At 41.8% G+C, this 5,826-nt stretch overlaps 1 pseudogene; it reads left to right on the top strand.

The window, feature by feature from the left end:
• Positions 1 to 446: 446 nt before the first annotated feature.
• On the top strand, positions 447 to 5,042 carry LOC129058079 (endogenous retrovirus group K member 7 Env polyprotein-like; annotated as a pseudogene).
• Positions 5,043 to 5,826: the final 784 nt, after the last annotated feature.

Raw genomic sequence — 5,826 nt, 5'->3', positions numbered from 1 at the left:
TTTTTTTTAACATTTATAGAAATCAGCCCACTACTTCTGCAGAACAACATTTTACTGGGAAAAAAGAACCAGCCCACATGAAGGAAAACTGATTTAGTGAAAAGACAACAAAAATAAAACATGGGAAATAGGAAAGGTGATAACATGGGGGAGAGGTTTTTCTTGTATTTCCCCAGGAAAAACCAGCTTCCAGTTTAGGTACCTACAACTTACTGAAGAAGTTGCCATCCACCAAGGAAGTGGAGCTGCTGACCTGGACCCAACTAAAGAAGCTGACACAGTTAACTAAAAAAAGCCTGAGGAATACAAGGGTAACACAAACTCCAGAGACTATGCTGCTTGCAGCTTTGATGATTGTATCAATGGTGGTAAGTCTCCATGTGACTGCAGGAGCAGCTGCAGCTAATTATACTTACTGTGCCTATGTGCCTTTCCCGCCCTTAATTCAGGCAGTCACTTGGATGGACAATCCTATTGAAGTATATGTTAATAATAATGCATGGGTACCAGGCCCCACTGATGACCGAGGCCCTGCCCAACCTGAAGAAGAAGGAATGATGATAAACCTTTCCATTGGGTATTATTATCCTCCTATTAGCCTGCAGAAGGCATCAGGATGCTTAATGCCTACAACCCAAAATTGGTTGGTAAAAGTACCTACTGTCAGTGTCACCAGTAGATTTACTTATTGTATTATAAGCAGAATGTCACTCGGGTCACAGATAAGTAATTTACAGTACTCTTCTTATCAAAGATCATTAAAATTTAGGCCTGAGGGGAAGCCTTGCCCCGAGGAAATTCCCAAAGAATCAAAAGACCCAAAAGCCTTAGTTTGGGAAGAATGTGTGGCTGATACTGTGGTGGTATTACAAAACAATGAATTTGGAACTATTAGAGACTGGGCCCCTTGAGGCCAATTATATAATAATCGTATGGGCCAGACTCACTCATGCTCACAGGCTCCATCTGTCTGGCCCACTAATTCGGCCTATGATAGTGATTTAACTGGAATGCTGGACCAGGTTTAGAGAAAGTTAGAATCACCCTATCCATGGAGATGGGGTGAAAAGAAAATTTCATCACCTCGACCAAAGTTAGTTAGTCATGTTACTCATCCTAAACATCCAGAATTATGAAAGCTTACTGTGGCCTTGCACCACATTAGAATTTGTTCTGAAAATCAAGCTGAGGGAACAAGAAGTCGTAAGCCATATTATACTATTAACCTAAATTCCAATCTGACAATTCCTTTGCAAGGTTGTGTAAAACCCCCTTATATGCTAGTTGTAGGAAACATAGTTATTAAACCAGATTCTCAAACTATAACCTGTGAAAATTGTAGATTTTTTACCTGCATTGATTCAACTTTTGATTGGCAGCACCGTATTCTGCTGGTGAGGGCAAGAGAGGGCGTGTGGATCCCTGTGTCCATGGACCGACTATGGGAGGTTTCCCATCTGTCCATATTTTAACAGAAGTATTAAAAGGAGTTCTAACTAGATCCAAAAGATTCATTTTTGCATTGACTGCAGTGATTATGGGTCTTATTGCAGTTACAGCTACTCCTGCGGCTGCTGGAATTGCTTTACATTCCTCTGTTCAAACTGCCAAATATGTAAATAATTGGCAAAAGAATTCCTCAAAATTGTGGAATTCTCAAACCCAAATAGATCAAAAATTAGCATACCAAATTAATGATCTTAGACAAACTGTCATTTGGATGGGAGATAGGCTCATGAGCATGGGATATCTTTTTCAGTTACTGTGTGACTGAAATACTTCAGGTTTTTGTATTACACCCGAAGCCTATAATGAGTCTGAGACATGGTTAGATGCCATCTACAAGGAAGAGAAGATAATCTTACTTTAGATATTTCAAAATTAAAAGAACAAATTTTTGAGGCATGAAAAGCCCATTTAAATCTGGTGACAGGAACTGAGCCAATCATGAAAGCTGCTGATGGCCTCACAAATCTTAACCCTGTCACTTGAATTAAAACTATAGGAAGTTCCACTATTGCAAATTTTGTATTAATCCTTCTGTGTCTGTTTTGTCTGTTCTTAGTCTACAGGTGTATCCAGCAGCTCTGGAGAGACGGCGACCAGTGAGAACAAGCTATAATGACGACGGCAGTTTTGTCAAAAAGAAAAGGGTAATATGTAGAGAAAAGAGAAATCAGACTGTGATTGTGTCTGTGTAGAAAGGGAAGACATAAGAAACTCCATGTTGACCTGTACCCCGAACAATTGCTTTGCCCTGAGATGCTGTTAATCTGTAACGTTACCCCAACCTCTTTGCCCCAACCTTGAGCTCACAAAAACATGTGTTGCATGGAATCAAGTTTTAAGAGATCTAGGGCTGTCCAGGATGTGCCTCGTTAACAAAATTTTTACAAGTAGTATGCTTGGTAAAGTCATCATCATTCTCCATTTTGATAAACCAGGGGCACAATGCACTGCAGAAAGCCACAAGGACCTCTGTCCTGGAAAACCGGGTATTGTCCAAGGTTTCTCCACATGTGATAGTCTGAAATATGGCCTCGTGGGATGGAAAAGACCTGACCCTTCCCCAGCCCAACACCCATGAATGGTCTGTGCTGAGGAGGATTAGTAAAAGAGGAAAGCTTCTTGCAGTTGAGATAGAGGAAGACCACTGTCTCCTGCCTGACCCTGGGAACTGAATGTCTCGGTATAAAACCCAACTGTACATTTGTTCAATTCTGAGATAGGAGAAAAACCACCCTATGGTGGGAGGTGAGACATGTTGGCAGCAATGCTGCTTTGTTATTCTTTACTCTACTGAGATGTTTGGGTAGAGAGAAACATAAATCTGGCCTACGTGCACATCCAGGCATAGTACCTTTTCTTGAACTTATTTGTGACACAGATTCCTTTGCGCACATGGTTTCTTGCTGACCTTCTCCCTATTATCACCCTGCTCTCCTACCACATTCCTGTTGCTGAGACAGGGAAAATAGTAATCAATAAAAACTGAGGGAACTCAGTGACCGGTGCCAGAGCAGGTCCTCTGTATGCTAAGTGTCGCTCCCCTCGGCCCACTTTTCTTTGTCTATCCTTTGTCTCTGTGTCTTATTTCTTTTCTCAGTCTCTCATCCCACCTGATGAGATATACCCACAGGTATGGAGGGGCAGGCCACCCCTTCACTATAGTCCTCAAAAAAGTCTGATTTCAGGTCAGATTCATAAACATCTTGCTTAAACCAGGGTCTGCCCTTCTTTCTTCCTTCAATAAAAAACTGAGTAGAAAAATCACTCTGAGAGCAGATAGTTGATCCTGAGGGAGGTGCTTGTAGCAGCCCAGGGGTTGGGGGAGGCCTGGGGACTCATCCGGGCTGGATAAGGCAAGAGCAATGAAGAAAAGGGACAGGGCACCAAAAGGGAGTGGCCCGGAGGAGCTGATAGGGCCCAAATAAAAAGGGAAGAGGGAGGTGGCAGCAGGGCAGTGGACCAGGTTCTCTGGCTCTCACAGAGCTCTGTCCACCAAAGGCTGGGGACTTGTGCCTGAGACCCTGGGGAATGTAGGGCTTGGATGTAGGGCTGTTAGTTCATAAGGCCCTGGGCTGCCTGAGGTGCAATGGGCTGCCCCACCCTACCCCAGGGGCACAGAATCAGGCCAGTGAGAAGTGCTAGGGAGGAAGAGTGGGTGGTGAGTGTCCATCCATAATGCAAAGACAAGGGACAGGTCAGAAGAAAGCAACCTTGGTATGATGCCAAGGGAATGTTGCTATTTGGAAATTATGCAGTTCTATCTCATCTCCTTACTCGTCAGAGCCTTATGGGACCATAAGGAGTGGGCTTTACAGGAGAGAATGAAGCAGAATGGAGTCTGGGTCAGAGTCCCTCTATTCCAGTCGACCCCAAATCTCTTCCATGGAGGACAGAAGTCAAGCCAGGGCCCATCAGGTTTTCCAGCACTTTTCTGTGAATCCAGAAGAGGCCTAATCATCCTCACTCAAAAAAATTATTCAATTTCAAGTTCTGAGGCTCAACAGGAGCCTCTAGAGGGAAGACTCTGGGAAAGGTCCAAAGAGAAGATTCTGGCATATGTAGCCCCCCAAAAACACAAGGCCTCCCCATTTATTCTCTTCTTTTCTTTCATTCAAATATTTTTACTGAGTTTCTAGAATATTCCACTTGCTATGCCGGGTGCTACTGAGGAAGAAAAAGTAAAGGCAAGGAAGCTGCAAAATGAAATCAGCAGAGAACACTTGGCTCCACATTGTGGTCCCGGCCAGAAAAATAACTGTGCAGGAGGAAATGTGCAGAGTGATCTTCATAATCCATATGGGGAACATGAGTTGCCCCATGTCCTCACATCAGCAGGACCAAGAACAGAAACCATATGATCTTTTCAATAGATGTTGAAAAAGCTCTCAATAAAACTCAACATCTCCTTATGATAAAACTCTCCACAAACTGGGTATAGAGAAACACACCTCAAAATAATAAAGGCTATTTTTGACAAACCCACAGCCAACATCATACTGAATGAGGAAAAATTGAAAGCCTTTTATCTGAGATCTGGAACAAGACTAAGATGCCCACTTTAACCATTTTTTAACATAATACTGGAAGTCCTGGCCAGAGCAATAAGGCAAGAGAAAGAAATAAAAGGCATCCAAATTGGAAAGCAAGAAGCCAAATTAGCGTTGTATGCAGAAGACATGATCTCATATTTAGAAAAGCCTAAAGATCTTAACAAAAAGTCTATTTTCCTAAAAATTTAGGGTACAAAGACAACATACAAAATTAGTGGCATTTGTGTATGCCAAAAGCAAACAATCTTAAAGGCTGTTAAAGAAATGAAGAAATTATTCCCATTTTCAGTAGCTACAAAGAATATAAAATACCTTTCCTGGTATGTTCAACATCCTATCCTTTACCACAAGCTTGTTCATCCTAAGCTTTATCACAAGCTTGTTCTACCTGCAGCCCTTGGGCCACATGCAGCCCAAGAGCTCTTTGAGTGTGTAAATGGTTCCAGGGCAGAGTCCTACCTGATCCAGGGGCTACATTTGTAAGGAACTAGTCTAACTGCCCCATGGAAAGGTAGTTTAGCAAAGGGAGTGGCAATCTTAGGGTAAGAGGATGGTTAAACACATCAGTTAATAGATTCAGATTAATTAGGTGATGAGGATAATAGGAGAAAATGGTTGATGTCAACTCAGTCACCACACAATTCTTTTTACTTTCCTCCCTCAATTATCTCTTCAGCATTTTATTTTTCTTCTTCATCTTTAGTACTTGGTATTTTCCAGAAGCTCTTTTGGAATCAGTCAGTCTTTTAGAATCCTCCAAAAGTCAATTCTTAAAAATGTGTTTCTGTGTTTCTGAGGTGTCCAGGATTTCTCCTTTTCCAATGAGTCCTGTTATTCTCTTGGTGGACATTTTTTTTCTTTTGTAGTTTGTGGCTGTTACAAAAACAAAAGCTTTATATGTCTGACTTTTCCTTTCTACCAAAATGGCTGGACAGTACCAGAGATAATTTAAGTTTGTAGTGACTGAAAAGAGGAAGGTTTAATCTAAATAAATTGTTCATTTACAGGACAATGATTGTGGATGGACTAAAGTGTGGTCTGTCCATACAGTAGAACACTGCACAGTAATAAAAACGAAGGAACTACCTATGCACACAACAACGTAGAGAATTCTCAAAATTACCAATCAGAACAAAAGAAACCAGACACAAAGACAGCATCCTGTATGCTTCCATTTATATGACATTCCAGAAAATAGTCTAAAAAGACCAATTGGGCTGGGCATGGTGGCTCATGCCTATAATCCTAGCACTTTTGGAGGCCAAAG

The sequence above is a fragment of the Pongo abelii genome, chromosome 1 (genome assembly GCF_028885655.2).
Source record: "Pongo abelii isolate AG06213 chromosome 1, NHGRI_mPonAbe1-v2.0_pri, whole genome shotgun sequence".
Classification (NCBI taxonomy): Eukaryota; Metazoa; Chordata; class Mammalia; order Primates; family Hominidae; genus Pongo; species Pongo abelii.
Note: the sequence above shows the minus strand (reverse complement) of the source record. Positions and strands in the feature narration are given on the sequence as shown.